This window comes from Manis pentadactyla, chromosome 8 (assembly GCF_030020395.1).
Source record: "Manis pentadactyla isolate mManPen7 chromosome 8, mManPen7.hap1, whole genome shotgun sequence".
In the NCBI taxonomy this organism is placed as follows: Eukaryota; Metazoa; Chordata; class Mammalia; order Pholidota; family Manidae; genus Manis; species Manis pentadactyla.
Window position 1 is genome coordinate 8,684,663 of NC_080026.1, and position 21,358 is coordinate 8,706,020.

At 37.6% G+C, this 21,358-nt stretch overlaps 1 protein-coding gene across 1 annotated transcript in view; it reads left to right on the forward strand.

Annotated features, from left to right (window-relative positions):
• The window catches only part of LOC130678827 (sodium channel protein type 3 subunit alpha), a 113,240-nt gene that overhangs the window by 4,862 nt on the left and 87,020 nt on the right, over positions 1 to 21,358 (forward strand). The window contains exon 2 of the mRNA XM_036884368.2: positions 12,173 to 12,310. The gene's annotated coding sequence lies outside the window, so the exon portion shown is untranslated. The remainder of the gene's footprint in view (positions 1 to 12,172; positions 12,311 to 21,358) is intronic.

Below are 21,358 nucleotides of genomic sequence, written 5' to 3' on the forward strand. Positions count from 1 at the left end.
TAGAACCCTAAAAATTCTTGTGTGAGACTTAACAGGACTTACCTTAGGTGCCTACACCTGTCTTTGAGAACTGGTCACCTGTTTGTTAGTTTTCCTGTCTCCTTAGTGGTTTTGCTGGTGACATTTATTTTTCCCCTTTTAAGTTATTTTGGTTCTACCTAAACAAAGTACTCTGAGCATTTTCTTTTCATGGAACTAATATCATGGTTGGAAATGACCTTAAGGATACATTTTCAAGAAAACAAACTGAAATTCCTACATGGGAAAAGCAGTTAAGAAAAATGAGTGAAATCAGTCAGGTTGGGACTAAGGAACTCCATAGCCCAGGCCCTTTCTGAAGAGAGGAAACTCCATCTTAAGGCAGGAGATTGTTGGAGCAAATGAGTCCTCCAAAGAAACAGAAAATCCAGATTTTTATTAAAAACCTCCAGCTTGTTAAATGTTGTCATCTTTTTCAAATTATCTACAATCCTGGACAGATCCAATAAGACATACCTACTGGCAAGATGTGGCCAAGGGATGTTGGGCTAGGTTCTTTTTTCCTTTTGACAATCCAACCAGTGTATTTACCAGTGAGGGAAAATAAACCTTAGAGAGAGGAAATGGCTTGTCTGTATTTGGAGGCACGGCCACAACTGCACTCAGATTTCTTGTCTATTACTCCAGGCTCAACCAACTGCCCACCATTTTCCATCTCTTTCATTTCAAAGCTTTGAATATTACCTTCCATATTTTAGCTTTTCCTGTTCACATTTATACATTTATACACACACGCACACACACACACACATATTTGTATATACAGTGATATATATGTTTGTATCACTGATCCTTTTTTTTTCTTTTCTTTTGTTGCTATTAATGCTACCCTTGCTGTGCATTTCTAGTTCCTGATATATTAGTTGATGTGATACACTATATTCCCACTTTTGCCTTGTTCTGGTACAACTGAAATTTGTCTTTAAAGCTTTAAATTTAGGGAAAATATATGTCCTTTAGCTGTGGAATGGTAAAAAAAATATTATTAATAGGATATTTGTCTTTGAGTCCCATATGGTCTCAAAGTTTTAAAATATATTGGTATATTTTGATGACCATTTGATGATTACTATTCAAGTAAATCCATTCTTAATATTCATTTTCAACAAATGTATTGGGCTCTACTATCAATCTTTACATATTTATACCAAAATTAAAGTATAGTATTATATTACCACTGGAGGAACAGACAAAAGTATAATTCACAGTCATATGTATTCTCTTGCATTGACATAAATACTTAGTAGTATTAGATAAGAATACATATCAAATGTATGTGCTTGGAATAAGAACTTCTTGGCCAGTACCAGTAAATGGAAAATCAGAAAGAAAAAGCAAAATTAGAAATGAAATAAATTAGATTTTTAAAGCCTCAGTAGTAAAAATGACAGGAGGAAAAAAAAGTTGAAGGGAGACAGACATGCAAATATTCTAAGAGGAAAGAGAAAGAGGTAAAGACTATGATGAGCATATTCAGAGTGTGGTCCATAGCTCTGGCTGCACTCTGGACTCACCAGGGGAGCCTGAAAAGGGCAGTGCTGGCTTCACCTTAGACCAGTTCAGTTAGATTCTCTGGGGCTGAGTCTGGGGATCAGGGTTTGTTTAAAGGTTCTGCAGGTATAATTCAAATATGCAACTGGGTTTAAGAACCAATTGACTAAAGGACAGCAGAGAAAAATAATAGAAGCCAATTAAAGCTTGGCTAGAGAAGTGAAAGAAAACCATAAAAGACCTTCAAAATAATTTTGAAATTCTAATAAGTGGATGTGTTAAGAGACTACGCAAATACTTAAGAAAATAACATTCATGTCCAGTTCTAGCTTGGTTGAAAAGGCTGGTATTTATTCTATATGTTTAAGCAGTTTCATATTTCAAATTGTGCTTCTGATCCTTACCTCTATTTAAAAGCTAAGCCACCTGCCGGTTATGGCATATTTTGCAAACCAACAATAAAAACAATTGTGCATATTAGGAGATAAGCATCTGTGAACTTCACTTTGTACAGCCAGAGATTCACTCTCTTTATTCTGTACCTGATAAATTGCTCCTTTGAATGTTAAGTCTTAAATAATCAAATAAGAGTCTATTGAAAGATACTCTGAATGTCCAGGTCATACGGCTGGAAAGAAGACATTGATTTCTAATTTTCAAAATTGCAATTATGGCAGGTTTAGAGGAGAGGCAGATCTGTAAACCAACAAATTTTTAAAAGCCAAAATGCATTTTAAAATGTATTTTCAGAGAGTGGTATTTCTGAGAAAGAAATGAATTAACCCAAGAGCTAAGGGGAATTAATAATGAATTGCATTTCTCAAAAGGAATTCTATTAGTAAGGTGAGTCAGCTTTTTCAACTCTTTAAAGGAGACATTTGCTGGGTTAACACCCCAACTGCTTTTCTATGTTGGTTTCCATAGTCCTTTCCACAGCTAGGAGGAAGACTGTGGCAGCCTTTAATAAAACAATCCTCTATGTCCTTCAGAATGGATAATATCCTAACTTCTTTCCTCTAGCAAAGCATCCTTTAATATTGCTATTTAAGTATGCTTTCTTCACTATCTTTCTGTCAACCTGGTCAGCAAAATTATCTTCATGTAGAAAAGATCTGTTATATGTCAGGATGACAATATCCATATTTTGAAGCAGGAAGCTGGGTAAACAAAAGGAATACAATATTGTGTTCGAGGCTAGAAACAGTGCTTGGGTTCTCAAACTGCGATTGGATCATTTCCTTAAAAAAATTCCATCCTACCTTCATAGAAAGAGTACTTGGATAGTCTACAATGAAAATATAATTGACTAACTCGTAAAATATTCAGAGTGAAAACCTGAACCACAGAAGGAATGTTTTTTGAAGAAGAGTCATCTTATTTAGTCAGTGTATGGAGGGAGTAAAAAATGTGTTGGTGATATGACCATTCCCTCCACCAACACGGTTAACAACTGTGAGAACTAACTTGATTATTTGGGGGAAAGCACGCCAGCTTGTCATTCAAAAGCATTTAGCATATTCTGAAAAGGGAAAGGGTAATGCTTAGGTGGAAATAAAAAGTGGCAGGGCACATAAAAATCATGATGCAGATCTCCATGCAAATGGACACAAGAGTTAAGGTACACATCCAAAGCCACAATAGTGATCATTTTCTTACATGTTTGTTAGATATGTTGTTTACCTGGAGTCTTAAAATTATTCTGAGTCATTGTAAAGCACATTTCCTTTAAATACCCATTAAATGGACTATAGTGGTGCCAAGTTTCAGATAATACCTATGAGAACAATTTTATTGTATATTAATACATGCTTTTTTAAAAAAAAATCCATACACCTCAGGAAAGCTAAACTTGGGGAATTTTATGCATGACAACATGTTTTCTATTTATTCTCTTAATTTCTTCCTGAATAAAAAAAATTGAAGACTAAATATTTAAGACATAAAAAGGCACACTTGATGTGGGGGATTCCTTGTGCTTTCGAACCACTTTTTTTGTAAACCTAGAACTGCTCTAAAAACAAGTCTTTTAAATTTTTAAGGGGAGGCAGGCACTTGAAGAATGAGTGAATTCAATGTGCAGGTTTGCACAGGCGATTTTATCAGAATCCTGAATTATCTATGTCCTTGAGGAACTAATCCAGGTGGCGTGCCTGCAACACTGTAGCAGCACCCCAGATTTGGGGTCTGTCCTTCCTTGCAACTTCTCCCTTCAGATCTTACTTACATTTTTTCTCATGACTGCTGCCCTAGCTAGCCAGGGTCTTACCTGTGAGACCCTCCATCTTGGGAAGGGCCGAAACAGCAAGGCTGCCCCTGTCTCGACTCTCCTCGGGTGTGGCTGCTGCAGTGCCTGTCTGAAGTAAGATTTTGTGTCACATGTAATTTTCTCTTACCTGTGACATTCTGGCTTTTCTTTAGCCACAAAAGAATTGAGGGGGTGAACAGCATCCCTCCCATCTTTACACGCAGGGACTGCCCAGCAGAGTGTTCCTGCAGCAGTAAAAGCCCTCGGCCACCCTTCACACGGGGCAGTGACGCAGGCCTTGCTCTCATTTTGGTGCCAGTGATGTGCTCAATGGCTCAAGTTAAAACACAGACCCTCTAGATCTTGAATCCCGATCCTAGGAAAGATATTTTCACCTTTGCTTTACTTCAAAAGGCCCTATTGGGAGGGATTTAACCAAATGACTTGTTATATTTCACTGAAAACAAGACAGTTTTGTTATTTTTATAAAAAATTCCTATTTGTGTAGACTTTTTCTCAGATGAGATTTTTTATATTAACATTTCATGAAAAAATCATGCAAACAGAATTAACTATCTAGAGTCAGAAGGGATTTGAGGAGTAGATCTTTTCAGCAACCAACCTTCCAGCTATGCTCTGCTGAAAGCATTCATAGTATTAATTCATCAAAAATCATACTTAAATTTGAGCAAGCACCTATGTCACTAAAGTACTCTGAATATGAATATAGCCTCTAACAGACGCAGCAACAGCCTACTTCAGTTACATGATTGGTCCACTGCTCAGTGGTCCTTGTTCAGAGGATGAGGCTATTCATCCTCTGGCAGAAGAGATGAACGCCAGCCTATACCTAATTCAGAGTCCCAGAGTCTGGACACAGAAACTAGAGTTTAAGAGATAAACGAGGCACTACAAGTGAATTAGTCAATTCCCCTTCTCTTCCCCCACTACACATGTGGACATTGAACAACTGAGATGCTGAGTGTTCAGTACGTCACAGGAAGCGATGGTAAAGACGAGTCCAGAATTCAGGTTACCTGGATCGCAGGTTTCCTTCCCCTCCAGCGGCTTTCCTCCCTCTCTTATCGTTTCATTACATCTTGTTTCTAAAAAGTTGGGACAGGGAACGCTTTCCCATCGTGGGACCCTGTCCTGTGCGGCCCCACCTCTGGGTGATGAGATTCCACGGCATTACAGCCATCCGCTCACGGAGCGGGCTTTGTAGAGGGCGCCTCACGTGGCGAGGTTCTGACTGGGGAGGAAGCACGTGACGGCTGACCTTCGGCCCCGTCTAAATCAGCCTGGGTTCTGTGGAGCTTACCACCAGCACGCATCTGAAGGCAGGGATTGCAGCCTCTCTGCTCCAGGCAGAGAAACCTCCATCCTCTGTAGTTTAAACCTCAAAGAAGTGCAGGTAACATTGAGGAAGTAAGCACCACCATCTTGAAGCAAGCTGTACCTCAAGATCCCAGTTTTTAAGCTCCCTCAGGTTGCCAAGTGAAAAAGGCAATCGACTCATAACACTCAGTTGTGAAAACAGTGTGCTGTCATTTTGATTACAGTCAGTAAACAGTCTGTGGTTGCCTGGAAAGAACTGCCTAAAGCACACAGCACCAGCAAGCAGGAGGAAAAAGGAGGCCGAGGGCAACTCGGAGGGCTCTCCCCCATGGCCACAGCAAAACCGGTGTTAGGGAGGCACTACGGATCAAGGATCGGCTATTGTTCTCAGAACGCTGTTTGCTTTCTATTTGCCACAATGCCAATTTCCTTCACAATAGAGAGCTTCCCACAATTCTGTTATATTAGGATAGAAATGTGGTTTCTGCTTCGGAAACTGACGTGATCATGCTCACATGTTTGCTTATGGACAACGTAGCTTTTTCACTATACAGTTTCTTGTTCCAATATCTTATGACTTAAAGACAAAAACAATAAGCTGACCAAGTAAAACAGAAAAATTACCAATCCAGAAAGAGCCCCCCTCCCTTTTAATGCATCTCAGAATGGGGGATTGCCCCTTTCTTAATTCATGCATTTTTTTTTTTGACGGGTGTGATCACTTGGAGGAGGGTGAAGGAGGGAACAGGTAAATACTAGACCAGTCTTGTCCAACAGAAACATAATGAGACACACATATGTACTTTGAACTTTTCTAGATGTTAACATAAAAAAGACAAAAGAAACAAGTAACAGTAATGTTACTAATGTTATGTTTTATTTAACTTAATATGCCCAAAACATTATCAATTCAAAATTTGGCACTAACCACATTTCAAGTGCTCAACTCCTCCATGTGGCCAGTGGCTACTGCACTGGACAGGGCATTTGATGAATTTGTTTTAGATAACTGTATTCAACAGATATCTAATAATGTCCTGGTTACTGTGGTAGGTAGTCAATAAAATCCTTTTCTTCAAACAATTTTATAGTAAATGTTGAAGGCATACACTCATCCTTAATAACAAGACAGAATATTATTATGATTATGCAAATTTTTAGAACAATATGTGTGTGCTATGGAAATTCAGAGGCAGGCAATATCACTTGTGCAGGATTTAACAGGAAATGATTGGTGGTGAATGGTATCTTAGGCAGGGGTAATGTTTTTGAAAGCCAGAGACAGAGGCTGGGGACTTTCAGGGAATGGCAAACAGGTCAGTTTGATTGGAGAAGAGCATACATGTGGGAGAGTATGTAAGATGGAGCTGGGGAAGCAGACAGGTAAAATATTCTTGGAGAAACTCTGATTAGTTTTTCTGAAGAAAAAAAGACACTGGGTTTGGTGGCACCATTTGACTCGCCATATGACTTTGAACACATTACACTTATTCTCTCTGAACCTTAGAGTTGCCTTATCTGCAGAATGAAGACAATAATCCCATTTATTTCAAGGGTTATTGTGAAGATTAAATAAGCTAATCAGTGCCTGGCACATAGCAAGTGCTTAGTCCATGTTCTTCATTATCATTATTATTACTTCTCTAAGACATTCCAGAGTGGGGAATTCTTTGAGTAAAGCATTAAGTCCTCAGTTTGCTTTGTTTTAGAATGTCTAGTAAATTTGGTATATTTATACACATATCTTTGAGATAAAACAGAATTTCCATGTGTGTATTTTGATCTAGATTAAGTAGGACTTCACAACTAGGAAGTATGACACAGAGCATTTGGCTCTTTTTCTTTTATGTTTTATCATACTAATGGCTGTATGATACAAAACTAAGTTACTTTATTTACTTAACAAACTTTAACAGACATTTCAGTTTTCCTAGACTTTGCTATTATAAAATATACTGCCACAAATAGAATATAGGACTTTCTAAAGAGTACTTGTAGTTTAAATTTCTAATAGTAAATTAAACAAAATATATTAAATTTTTGAGAAACAAAATTAAATAGTTCTATTATCTAAAAGATGCCTGTTGAGCACCTACTATATGCCATGTATTGTTCTAAGCACTTGGCATTCACCGGTGAACAAATTATTCCATACCCTTGAGGATTATTTCTACCCAAAAGAGACAGAAAATGGATAATGAACATTATAAAAAAGCAAATTATGTAGTATATAATAAGGTGATAAGTGTTTCGGACACAACAGAATGGGGTAAGGAGCTGGAGGGGAAGACAGCTGGTCTCTGAGTAATTAAACTTTTGGCCAAGACTTAAAGTCAGATGAAGGAATTAGGCGTTCAGCCACCTAGAAAAAGAGCTTTCCTGAGAGAACAGTGTATGTGTGCCTGTAGGTGCGGGGACAGCCAGAAGCCACTCTGGCTAGAAAGGAGTGAAAGAAGAGGACAGCAGGAGACGGTTTAGCTAGGTAACTGGAAGGCCTTAGAGGCAACTGCTGGATTTAGGTAGGTAGGTAGGATTTTGGTCTTTTCTCTGGGTAGCTCCTGGAGGCTTCTGAGCAGAGGAATGACATAATTGATTTCTTTTTTCCCCAGCTCACTTGGACTGCTGGTGAAAATAGGTTAGACAGGAATCAGGCTGCAAACGGGGAGACAGGAAACTATTGAGGCTTCTGTGAAATACTACCATAAATCATTTCAAGATTCCAGGTTCAGGGGAATCACGCCACAGGACATTAAGTGAATGAACAAATGGGTCTGAAAAGCTGTGGCTGTCATCTTTGAGAAATTACTAAAGCGAGAGCAATATGACTGGCACGTATGTTTCTAGCTGCAATAAAAAGAAATTTCTGGACTCTATAAGCCAGTCTTTGTCAAAGTGTGATTCCTGGGCCAGCAGCATCAGCAGCATCTCTCTGCTTGTTGGACATACAGGTTTTGCAGCCCGACCCACATCTACAGAATAAGCAACTCTGGGGTGGGGCCTGGCAAGCTGTATTTGCACAGACAGTGATTCTGGTGCTTCCAGGTGATTTTGACGCTAAATTTTAAAGACCACGGCTGTACACCCAAACAGTGACAGTAGGCAGACCGAAAGATCCTTTCTAACCCTCGGGTTCCAAGCTCAATTTTTAATATTTATCTTCATTATAAACTTAAGAATAGTCCTTTAGAAAAAATGGCTTACTTTTAAGAAGCATAGACTCATGCTTAACAACAAATAAATCATTTAAGTCATGTATTTAGAGGAATTTGATTATTACTTATTATATCCCACCTTTTTATAAAAAAGTGATGTAAAATGGTATATTTTTAAAAATTCATGCACAATAGGAAGTTGAAGACAAGGAAAATGTAGAAAATGTAGATGATAAACCTGTTAAAGACTGTGGATTAAAGAAGTTACTCTTTCACAATGTACCTCTAGCTCTGAGCCTCCTAGGCTCAACATTTTAAGAGTAAAGGCAGGAATAAATTATATACAACTCCCAGAATGCAATCCTAGCTTTAAGTTAATATGGACCATGAAGCTTTCTGATGGACAGATTTGATCCGGGAGTATCTCTCGAGCACCCAGAAAAGTGGATGTATGGTTTCTTTCCTAGACAAACTTCCAGTGTTTTCTGCATATGTTGGCGATTGGCCATTTGAAATTAATTATTTCTGTGATAAGGGCCTCATGTCTTAAAATCCAGTGAGCAGCTCGTAGAGAATGACTATTAGAGACACTGAAGAGCCAACCAGTGTTCCCACCCAGAGAGCATGCTGCCCCTTTCCCGTGGGGAATCCCTGCCTGGGACTTGCTGGCAAAGTCTGTGAGGTCCTTGGTGAGCTTGTAGGCTTTGGATCTACTTCAGCCTTTGCACCAAAGAGCTGAGTCCCCAGAGTTTTACAGCCTGATGCATGACAGAAATGGCTTTGATCTGGAAAATTCTGAGGCAGGTATATCATGTTGTCAGAATAAAGGAAGATAAAATGGATTGAAATGAAAGCAAATAGCATAAATGGCCAAAAATAGTTAATGGATAAACTAAAGAGGCAAAATGATGGCTAAAAACAATGAAGCTGGAATAAGACAAAGAATTTTAAAACCCTGAGGACTAGTTCTTAAATAAAGATAAATAAATTGTCAGGATAAAGTAAAGACAAAAGGGAATGTAAACAAACTCATCTCTAGAAAATTCAATTGTTGATATTAGTATTACAATGAATAATATTAATAGTAAAAAGAGAAATAAAAACAATACAATTAAAGCAACTTTGTCAAAGGTTCCTCAGCAAAAGGTGGTGCTACCCACCTTTTCAGGATAAAATCTCTATCAGGCTCTTTGAGATACCACTCATTCATGGCATGAAGAACTGCCCCTTAATTTCCAAAATGCTGAAATTCTATTAAGACGATTTCATAAGGGGATCTCCACATCCAATATTTGTATTAGATAATCTAAAGGTAGTTTCTGAAGCATCTTCTCACCTTCTCAATGCAATTCAGTAAGTTTAACTAGCCATTAGTAGATGTGATTTAACCTTGTATGGGTCTTCGGTGAAATTAAATTTAAGACATCTGTTAAGCATATTACCTAGTGTCCCTTATGCTGTGTCTTAAGCAATATTTTTTCTCTCATCTTAGTTCTTGGAGAAAGTTTGTCTTTTTATACATAGCTTTTAGGAATAGTTTTTGTTTTGTTTTTCCTAAAATACAATAAAATCCATGTGATCCTATGTGCTTCCACTTTTTCTTACCTACTGGGAATATTAGAGCTAAATCCAGCCATGATTATACAACACCCATCTCATAGTCCTAGTAACCTCTACTTTCCTTCAGAGCAGCCTTCTCAAATCCATGTGCTACCGGCACCAGATGCATTTAGGAAACTTACAGCTCCCTGGGCCTTGCTCCAGACCAGCTTTTCAGAATGTCCGAGATTGAACCCAGAAATTTGCATTTTTAACAAGTAGCCCAAGTGATTATTATGTTCCATGGGGTTCAGAACTACTTTAAAGAATCTTCATTCTCCTCTTAACTCAGTAGTTTAATTTTGTAGTATGGTTAATCTGTAAACCATGGTCTACTTTTAAGGATGACTGAGATGAAGATAGTATTAATAGATAATGCAACTTGAAGTTTGAGGCCAAAATTGGAGCATGAGGGCCTATGTAGAAATCACTAATCTTTCCCAACAGTACCTGGGTTTGGAAGAACTCTTTCCCTGTTGGAGCCCAGGTCATGAGATATATTTCTCTGATTCATGAATCAGTGATTTTCACAAGGGAAGAGAGTCAAGAGAGAACTTGAGCAAATAAGAACATTCTGGAATGCCTTCTCAAACTCCATTTCTCTGCTTCCCCTTAACTTCTTAGTTCCTCTCAGATACTCAACCCTCCTTGTTCATCCCCCTCCAAGTCCCCAAAGAAAAGACTTTAAGTATTTTGGAAATATATCTCAATGGTCATTTTAGTTATTTAACATCATACTTATTATATATCAGACTAGAGAGCAAGGTATTGCAAACCCAGTTAATTGTGTGTTGTGAAGAGAGGGGAAGTAGTATTTATTAAGTTCTTGGCTATAAAGTAGAGGGAATTAACACTTATTGAAGGGGGTTTTAAGTTTATTTAACAATTTAATGTTTCAAGCTCTGATGGTTGTTATTAGTATCATTATTGCCACTTTACAGAAAAATAATAACTATAATAATATTATTACTGTCATTGCTACTTCTAATACTACTAAAACCTCCAGCTTTTATGGAAAGCCTACTTTATACCAACTACTGTATGAGTGACTTTACAGGGATGGATGTGTGTGTGTGTGTGTGTGTGTGTGTGTGTATAAAATCTCATTTAATTCTAACAACCCTGTTTCACTGGATATTATAATCCCCATTAACAGATGGGAAACAAAAAACTGGATTGGTTGGGCAGTATGTTCAATGTCACATACTAGTGAATGGCTGAGCCAGCTCTGTGTTACTGTAAGAGAGGAGAGGCAGAGGCCAGATCATAAAGGTACCTGTACACTCTGCTGAAGTGACTATAAGTCACAGAGCCACTGACAAATTTTAATAAAGGTAGGATATATATTTTAGAAAGATTATTCTGCTGACAGATTAAAGATTGGTGACTTCAGAGTTAAGTTCTCTCTCTTATGGAGACAATGATTTTAAAAGACTATGTTTAAAAGTAAAAGGTAAGATTCAATGTTTTGTTTTGTTGTGTTTTGTTTTGTCAGAGTAAATAGTAAAAGGAAATTAACTGGTGACAATGAAAGACCAGTTTGGCTTATGAACATTGTGTAAGTGAACTGAACTAAGCAGTTTTAAATATCAATTGCTGATTTTGAAATTACATATATTGTCCTTTGAAATAATTATTGGTTTAACTGGCTAAGCCATTGCTAGTCACTCAAAGGAATATGACATCAGGTTGTTATAGTCAGGTTAATAATATGCCTTGGTTTAGCATGCTGTATTTTTTAACTCTGCTTGTCTAAAATTTACACTTAGAAGCCACTGAGTAAGGTTTATTAGTCTTATCTTAGTTTAGCCAATCAAATGGAGTTTTAGGTGGAGAGGAAAGGGAACTTAAAAAGAACTAGAATAAGGACCCACCACACCAATGTGGACCCCATACTCTGCTGATCTACCTCGTTGGTCTTTCTGGTATTTGAAGTAAAGAAACAAAGGGGAAGTAAAAAGGGGAGCAAAGGGAGGAAGTAGGAGGTGAAGAGCAGGAAGATGCTCTGAAGACCCCGGCATGCCTTCAGAAAGAGTGATTGAATCAAGGCTGCCCAAGGAGGAAGGGGAGCCCCACCCCCACCCAGGATCCTGGCAGTTGGCTCCTGGTCCCTTCCTTCCTAGAGCTCACAAGCGCAGGCTGCTCACAAGGCTCAGACAACCTTCTTTCTAACAACACTGCTTTCTTGATCTAGAGCTGTATCTACATAAACTAAGTGCAGAAACCCAGACCTAGAGGCGGAGCACCCACATCAACCCAAACGCCAAAGATGCTGGACTAACTTCACCTGTGTTCCCTTTCTACACAGATCATGGAGCAAGAAAGCTGACACCAAGCCACATCAGAGTTCCTCAGGGATGAGGTATCTGTCAAGAATTTGTGGCAGAGTGACTTACTGGAATAAAAACACAGACTCACTTCTAGGGATAGTATGAGAATATATGAGGTAATTCCCAACAGTGGCCTGGAGCTTTTCTGGAAAAAGGTGCTGTGACTATCTAAACTACTAGCATGCATACATTTGTGTTTGTGGAAAGTAAACTAGGGTCTTTACTAGCTAACAAAAGAAGAGCTGTATCAAGACAAAAAGAAGGCAGAGGAGTGATTTCCATCCTCCACACTAGTTTGTTCCTGCAGAGAGGCAAACACTTAGGGACCTGGCAGAGAGGACTTCAGGGAGTAGACTGAGGCCAAAGGCTATTGATGTAAGAATGAGAGACTAACACAGCTTTTTATTTCTTTTTCTTTCAAGAGAGATATTTGTCCCATGTATTTAGTAAATTACCCAGGACTGTATTTATACAATTGAATTTTGTTATATTTATTTGGTAATTGGATCCATAGTGCACCTATTTGCATGGGGAAAAGGACACCCAAATATGTGATTAGTATTTGGTTGTATGCTAGCTTCTGGTCTGGCCAAGTTTTTGAACCAACAGAGGAGTATTTATTTGTTTAGTGTATCAGCTGAACCTAACTAGAAAAGCTGTCTAAAGTTGTCTTAGTCAAAAAGGATGGTTATTGAACCTAACAAGCCGTGCAGAGGTTGTATGGGTTCAAGAGCTGAGCGATCCATGGAGAGCCCAGGGGTAAATCTGTCTCTGTGATCTGCCACCCTCGGTGTGTCAGCCTCACCCTCAAAATGGTATCCCCTCTGGTTGTAAGTTAACTGAAGGAGTGCCAGGTATCAGACCCCAATGCAATAAGGTCCAGAGGACAGAGAATTGTCTCCTTCTCAGTCTCTTTTTTAGGAGTGAAGATACCTTTTATAGACACGTATTTAGCCAACTTCCCCTCACCTCTTGTTGGCCAGAATTGGACTACATACCTATTCCTTAACCAATGACTGGCAAGGGGCTTGGAGGAGTTGTCTGCAGTGGAATGGATGCTGGGCAGTGAACACACAATTTACTTCAGTTTGTGAACATACAACAGAAAAATTCTGAAACTAATAAAACAAATGATGCTGATCTACTGAAATGTTGGCTTAACATCTGTTATTAGTTACTAGCTGTCTCTTTAAGCTGATAGCTATCTGATAAGGACAAAGTCACAGGGAACATCATTTCCTAGAAACTAATTACTATTTCCAAGATAAAAATTGTTCTGAAACAGAGATGAGCTTGTGCTTTCATACTTGGCATTTTTTTTCCAGAGGCATGACAATGAGTCCAGGTAGAGAGGGAAAGGCAGAATCTTTAAGATTCTCTCATTAAACAGTTAACAAATCAAGAAATAATATGTATACATAGACAGCCATTGTTAGGAAACAGGAAGGGAACAATGGCAGAGAAAGTCTAAAATTCATTTGTGTTTGGCCATGACATAGTGATACCGTTGCTAGGTACTTTCTGGATAGGTTTATTCAGGCCAGTGGAATAATGCTCAGTTCCTTGATACCACCCTGAGGGCAAGAGGGCCATGACACAGAAGGAGCTCGCCTTGGCTTTTAGTTTACCTTTACATAACTCCAAGTGATTAATATATATGTGAATATGTATCTATTAGATGTGGGTTTTATGTTTGTTATTAACTCACTCCTGTTTATCTTCTGCATTAAAACAAGGGTAAGGACTATATTGTTACATTTCTTAGGTTGCACATCCCATTCTTACCAGGGGCCTCTATATATAGTAACTTCCCAATAAGGCTACTGATTTATCCTAATTCCATTTCAGAAAATATGAATGGAAAATCTTATTTCATAGGGTTGGGGCTCAGCTATTTTTCAAACTACTTGGGTTCAAATTCTTGCTCCTTATTACTTTTATAACTTGAGTAACTTATCCAACCTACCTGCACCAAGGGTTTTTGATCTGTAAAATGAGAATAATAATGGTACCAACCTCATAAAATTAAATGAGTTAACATACATAAAATTACATGGCAGAGTGTCTGAGACACAGTAATAATTTAGCAAGAATTTTCTATATTTTTATTATTAATTCTCAAAGCCACCTATTTAAGTAGGTACACTAACTAGATGCTAATTCAAAACTCTTTTGAAATATGGGAAATAATACTTAATTCTGCCTTGAAGAGTGTTCGGTGGTTATCACTATAATGTGCTGAATGCTCCGCATATGCCTTCAGGAAAATATTGTGCTCTTAGTCACATATGCCACCTGAGAACAGAGCAAATACTGGACAATCATTAACTGAAAATGAGAATTTCTTTGGAAAAAATTAATAACTTTCTTCAGTCAGAGACAGTTAATTGGCCCATCTCATCTTTTAGATTATGCCCTTCTTATTAATAGTCTCTTTCATTGATACCAAGGAAACATGGCATCCTATCCTCAGTAATGGGCACAGTCTTTCCCCCCAAATTCGCTCTCTCATCATCAAGGATATGAAAGCACTGTGGATTTTTTTTTTCTAATCTCTCAAGTTGTATGACACAGAGCAACTTTCCATCCTTGAAGATGGCAAATTTACAACCTCTGACATAATTTTGTTTCCATGGGAACAGACCAGAACTAATCAATTTTGTCTGTAACATAATCATAAAAATCCCAACAGAGAGAGAGAGAGGCTATTGATACTAACAGGTTATAGATTGATACAATTTACCAAACTGTCTGCTATTCTGGGAATTAGGCAAGATGAGAACTCATGGGCTATATAACTAATGGAAATAATAATTTTCTCTTTGCTTCATTAATGCCACAGCATATTTCAAATGTTTACTATGCCTTTTTTCTCAGATTCTGATTCACTGACAAATATTACTTCTGATTCATTAACAGAAAGGCTTTATATAGTTTCAGAAGCTTATGTTAGTATCATAGCATGCAGATAGGTGACCCTGGAAAACTGAAGTGAATTACACAAATCTATTTTTTTCTGTAGTTATTTATATACATCTTAGATCTTTAAAATAAAATCACACAATAGTAAGATTCAAGATAAAAATGTCAAATATAAAAGGAAAAGTCAGTCAAGAATAGAATGTGTGGAAAATGTTTTACCTCAGGGCCACAATTTGTGTTTGTCAGAAGACATTTCAGTGAAGGTTGCTAACTTCTCTGTACCTGTTCCTCATTTATTATAAGGCAAAGAATTGGACTAATTGTTAAATCCCACACAGACTTTTTAATTAGCATCTTCAAAATTCCCCTATTGGTCCCTATGTAACTGTTCTGACTTCAATGCCTAATTCTCTCTCTCCTTAAAAATTGGTAGTCACAGGAGTCCTACTTCTTCATCTTTTCAATTTTTTTCCTGGACAATGTAATACATATTCTTAGCTTCAGTTTCAACCAGTGACTCTTCAATCAATATTTTTTTCCAGCCCAGATGGCTTTCCTGAGTCTCAGACTCATATTTTAATTACACATCCATTTCACTCACAGACATCCCCAACTAAAGAAATCCCAAACAGAATTGACTATTATGCTCTACACACTTTCTCTACTGCTCTGCTGGGCTAATGACAACTTGTGGCTTAAACCAGAAGTCTGGGATTGAGTTTAACTCTATAACTCATTTTCATCCATCATATCAAGTCATCACAAAATCTCATTGATTTTTCTCTCTCCTAATTGTGCTTTGAGTATAGGCCTGTGGCCATGGTTTGGTTCTTCCCTAACTTACTGATTGCCGTATCTTCCAGGCACTGTGCTCACCCTCTAGGTACATTTTCTCATTTATATGTCACATTAACTCTATGTAATATCATTGCTGTGATTATCTTCATTATAAAGATAGGAAGCTGAAAATTATACAGGATTTAGGGCTTGGATACAGTTCTGACTGTCCAGTCCAGAGCCTTAATAGTAGAGCTATAGTCAAATTTTCTTGCCTTCTCCTTCAGACGAGGGGTGTCCACCTGTTTCCTTCTAGGGCAGTGTTCTCAAAGGGTAGTTTGCAGACAACTGGGGATTCCTGTGTCACTTTTTGGTGGGCTTCAAAGTCTAAACTATTTTCCTAATAATACCAATATGTCATTTGCCTTTTTTCCCCCCTGTTTTGGCATTTGAACTGATAATGTGAAAGTCACAGGGGTGCAACTGGTAATGCCTTAGCAGGAATCAAGGCAGTGGCATCAAAATGTAGGAGTTCTTGTTTTCTTCACCACCACACGCTTTCAGGAGGAAAAACATGCCAGTTCACATAAGAACATCTTTGATGATGCAGTAAATATTAGGAATTTCATTACACTTGACCTTAAAGATGATGTATTTTTACTATTCTATATGATGAAATGGGAAGCATAGACCATTTCTTCTGCATCCCGAAGTGCTATGGTTGTCTCAGGGAAAAATACTCATGGGATTGTGTGAGTCAGGAGCTGAAAAAGCCTTTTTTTTTTAATGGAACCCCATTTTCAGTTCAAAGAACTGACAAGCTATGGTTATTCAGACTCGGTTATCTGGCAGATATTTTCTCAAAAATGAACAAAGAAAAAGCTTGTCACTTCAGGAAAAGAAAATGACGGCATTTGTTGTCAATGTTAAAACTGGAGCCTTCAAGTAGAAATTGGTATTTTGGAAAACTTTTACCTGCCACTGGGAGCCTGACAGCCTTCAAATACATTCTGACTTTTTTCATGAGCTCAATGGTGATATTAACAAATGTGGTTTTTAAATGTTACATAGTGAAATTTACCAAAGTTTGGAAAATCTTCATAAAATATGCCAATGTTTTTCAAATGATCCACGCATGATGATAAAAAAAAACATCCAAAGAGCAAGACTCATTGATATGGTCTCTGATTCCAGACTCAAACTAATTTTAAAAGCTGCCATTTGTAGAGTTTTGGTGTGTATCAAAGAAGAATATTCACAATTGCCTAAAGAGACCATTAAAATACTCCTTTTTTCCAGCTGTGTGTGTGTTTGTATGTGTGTATGTGAGGATTTTCTTCTTGTACTTCAGTCAAAACAAAATATTTCAACGAACTGAACTTGGAAGCAGATATAAGAATCTAGTTGCATTCCATTAAGTTAAGAGAGTAAAGAGATTTGCCCACATTTAAAACAAATTCATTCTTCTCTTTTGATCCTTTATGTTTGGGAAAATAGTTTTTTCATTAAAAATCCATTATGCATGTGAACATACAGCATTTATTATTATTAAGTTTGTTAATAAAAGTTTTTTAATTTTTCTATTTCAATTTTTAATATAGTAAATATATGATAGATAACTCCCCCATAAACAAAAGCTCTTTGAGGTCATCAATAATTTAAAGAGTATAGAGGGATCCTGAAACCAAAATGTTTGAAAACCATTGCTCTACAATCACTCCCTACTTATTTACCCTTCATACTGCAACCATCTTTCTAATCTTCAAATTGACCATGTTACTCCCCATCCATGGTGTACCTGAGCATGCTATACAAGACCTTTGGTGATCTATATCCTGCTTAACCTTTCAGTCCTTTCTCTTACCTATCATTTTGGGCAGGTTGGTCTCCACCCATAATGAAACTATTTAATTCTTCCCAAACTCTCCAGGCGTTTTTCTTATTTCTGGGCTCATGTCTATGCTGTCTCCCTGCCTAGAGTATCTCTATTAGCATGTCTTTCTACCATGACCACAACTAGTTGGTCAAATCCCAACCAGTCTACAAAACTTACTCCAGTATCACTTCCTGATGGAAACACTCCTGAACCCCTCCCAACCCTTCTCTGGGCAGCTTCCTTGTATGGAGCACACACAATAACCAGTTATATATAATTGTCTAATAATTATTTCTATAAACATCTCTCTCTCACACTTGACTATCAGCTCAAAGGCAGGGACCAGGGGTGCCTGGTCCTAGCACAGTATTGATACATAGTGGTCCCTCAATAAATATTTTCTAAATATATGATCCAAAGGTTTTTTCCAGGTTTGATATTTTGTGGTCCATCCCTATAATAGGATATTTTGAACCACAATATTTGTATTGGTTAATAGAGGGATGCATTTGCTTTACTCACACACATTCCCAGAGACTCTGGTTTTTAATTGAAGAGATCATTCCTTCAGATCTTTTCTGTCCTTTAAAGGAGAGTTCTGGGGAAATTGTGGTATATTAGATTTGATATATTTTAATAAATTATAGTGCATGCATATTCATTAATAATATATTCTCCACACCAAGGCATCAGTAGGAATTAATTTTTTAAAAGCCTGCTCTAATAGGAATATAAAATTATGTAAGAGTCTGTATAATAAGCTCACAAAGAACAAGAAAGAATCAGAAAGAAATTAAAATAGACTGCTAAAGAACTATGACAAGTTTCTAAACAGCAGAGCTGCAGGTAAAGCCATGAGAAGCTCTGCTCACTGTAATTTTCAATGTCTCAGCCTATCCAAATATTGGGCAAACACTAGATCTCCTTGCAGAGGAAAAGCTGAGAGTCTGGATTCAGAGACAATGGTGTAGGAATTTCAGAGACTTTTTTACTTCCTCTTGACTGCAGCTCAAGTTCTTTTTCCTAGCCCTTGATAAGTAAACAAGGTGAAGGACTGCTTCTTTTTAAATAAATGTTCATGATTTTCTAGTTTTGTTCATGTAAAAATCATGAACATTTAGTAAAATGATGACCTTGTTCTATGTCATCACAGAGAAATCAGAGGAATTTGTAAAGATATCCATATTGGATATTTTTAACCTAATTTCGTTTTAAAATTTATGAACCAGGAATTTCCAATTAAATGAATAAAATTAGTTATTTCTTTATGGCAAAGTGTTGCAACATATATGATAAGGTACTTCAATGACATTGGGGTTGAGGAAAGTTAAATGACACAGGCAAACTGTTAGTGGCAGACTCAATACTAACCCAGATTTCTGATCTCAATTGCTGCATGTTTTTCATTTCACTGTCAATAAAGAAACTGAAATCAGTTCAATAAATACTTAAATATGGAAGTAACCTTTTGTCTCCCCTAAGAAAGCAACTGTGTTTCATAAAACTTTCTTAAGATATGTTTGTCATGCTGTTTTATTTTCATTTCGGACTTAGGAAGAACCATTCAATTCCTGACAGGTGATGTATGACAGGTGGATCACACATCTCTGGGTGTTTAAGGCTTGCAGTCGATGCACAAACTCCTTCTACACTCAAAAGTATAAAAGCTGTGATTATTCTCACACATCCTAGAGGTCAATTGGCTATGTAGCCATCCAAATTGGCATAGAATGGCTCAAAACATTAATTCTATTTTTTGCCATCTGCCATTAATTTAGAATGCACAAAATAAATAGCTGATTGTTTTTTTAGTAAAATAGAATAATTGTTCACAAATATGCTGATTCATATACCATTTGATGGAAGGAACGAAGGAAGGAAAGAAGGAAGGAAGGAAGCTTCACTACAAATCAGAAGTTCTTCAGAACTAGTAGGGAAAATGGCACCACTTTTAACATCTGATATTTCATAACTTATTGAGAATATACCTTCCTAATAGTAGAAAATATAATAAAAATGTCACATACAAAAACTAATTCAGTGAAAAGGCAAAGCTATTAAAAATGCTTTCTTATCACTGCAACAGACCAAGGAACCAGAAACTCAAAACACATATACTAACTTATGCCATTTTACTTATATTACTGCAAGATCTAGAATTTCTCATTGTCTTTAACCTCAGTATATCCATGCAACAAACTGCTAAGAACTAGCAAGCCATTTGGGATAAAGTACTACAGTGACTAGAGTAAGTGCAGATACAGAGGTGGGGCGGGTGGCTGGCGATGGCGGAAATGTCACAGATGACATCTGGTTACTCTGATGCCAGGGTTGTGACTGTTGTACACGATGACTGAGGCACTCACTGTATTTTGTTGTAACTGTTCCTGTTTTCCATCTTCATCTTTTAAATGTGGTATTTCATGCAATGCATAATAAGTAACTGTTAACTTATGTCTCAAAGTTTATGTAGTTGATTTCCTGTATTTTTGACAGTTCCGTCACGTTTCCAGCAGATAGGACATTTTTTCCCTCCCCTGGGAAACTGAGCAGGTCCACTCCACATGTTGCCTTCTCCCAGTCAGGTGGCAGGCATGTGTGAATATGCCTAGCCTGTATGTTGCACTTCCCAGCCCAATTCTGGTGCTCCATGGTCAGCTGTGATTTCAGCAAGTCAAGACCTCATTTAAAGGAGAGTGGCTTGAATTGTGAGGATGCTTGAAATCACAACAGCAGAAATGGCTGAAGGAACTGATGATAATTGGATTATGATAGTTGATACTAACATAGTGCTTACTAATTCCCGAAACCATTCTAGGCACTTAATGTAAACTAATTTATTTATTACTTACAACCTAGGGGGTCAGTTCTCATACTACCCCCATGTTATAGATGAAGACTGAAGAACTGAGTGGTTACATTTTGCAAAGTCATGCAGCTCATAAGGGGCAGAGCCAGGGCTCAGAACAGAGAGTGTCTGGCTCCACAGTCCATGCTTTTCACCACTACAGCAAATGGAAGATTCAGGAAGAATATGAGAACTGTCTTGGAACAGTTGAAAAGCAGCAGATTGGAAAAGGGAGTAAATATATTCTGCATTTCCTCAAAAGATGCCTTGGAAGAATCCAAGGTGAAAAGTAAACAAAAATAGTTTTGACTTGTCTGTCGCTGTTGCTGGTCAGACCTTGTCTGGGACATCAGTGGTAATGATGCTGACAGAACAGTGGTTGGGTTGGGTTGGGCAAAACTTCTTTCCCTATCCTGAGACTTCGTGAGTCCGGGATGACATACCATTGCATTGTTTCCAGGATTTCTTATTTGGAAAGTAAGTAAGATATGACAAAAGGAAGGGGAGAAATAATGGTCCTTAAGTAATTTTATTGACAAGTCTTACTGGCATTTCTTGTTTTACCAAAAGTATACTGTGCTGTATTTTGGCTCAAAGATCTCAGACAGACTTTTGATAGACTTACAAAGTTGGCTTATTGAAAAGTAGATGGAATGATTATGTTTCCGAGTTAAAATCTGTAGAGCAGCATGAAAAGCACTACTTACTGTTTATACTTTTTAAAAGATTACCAGAACATTC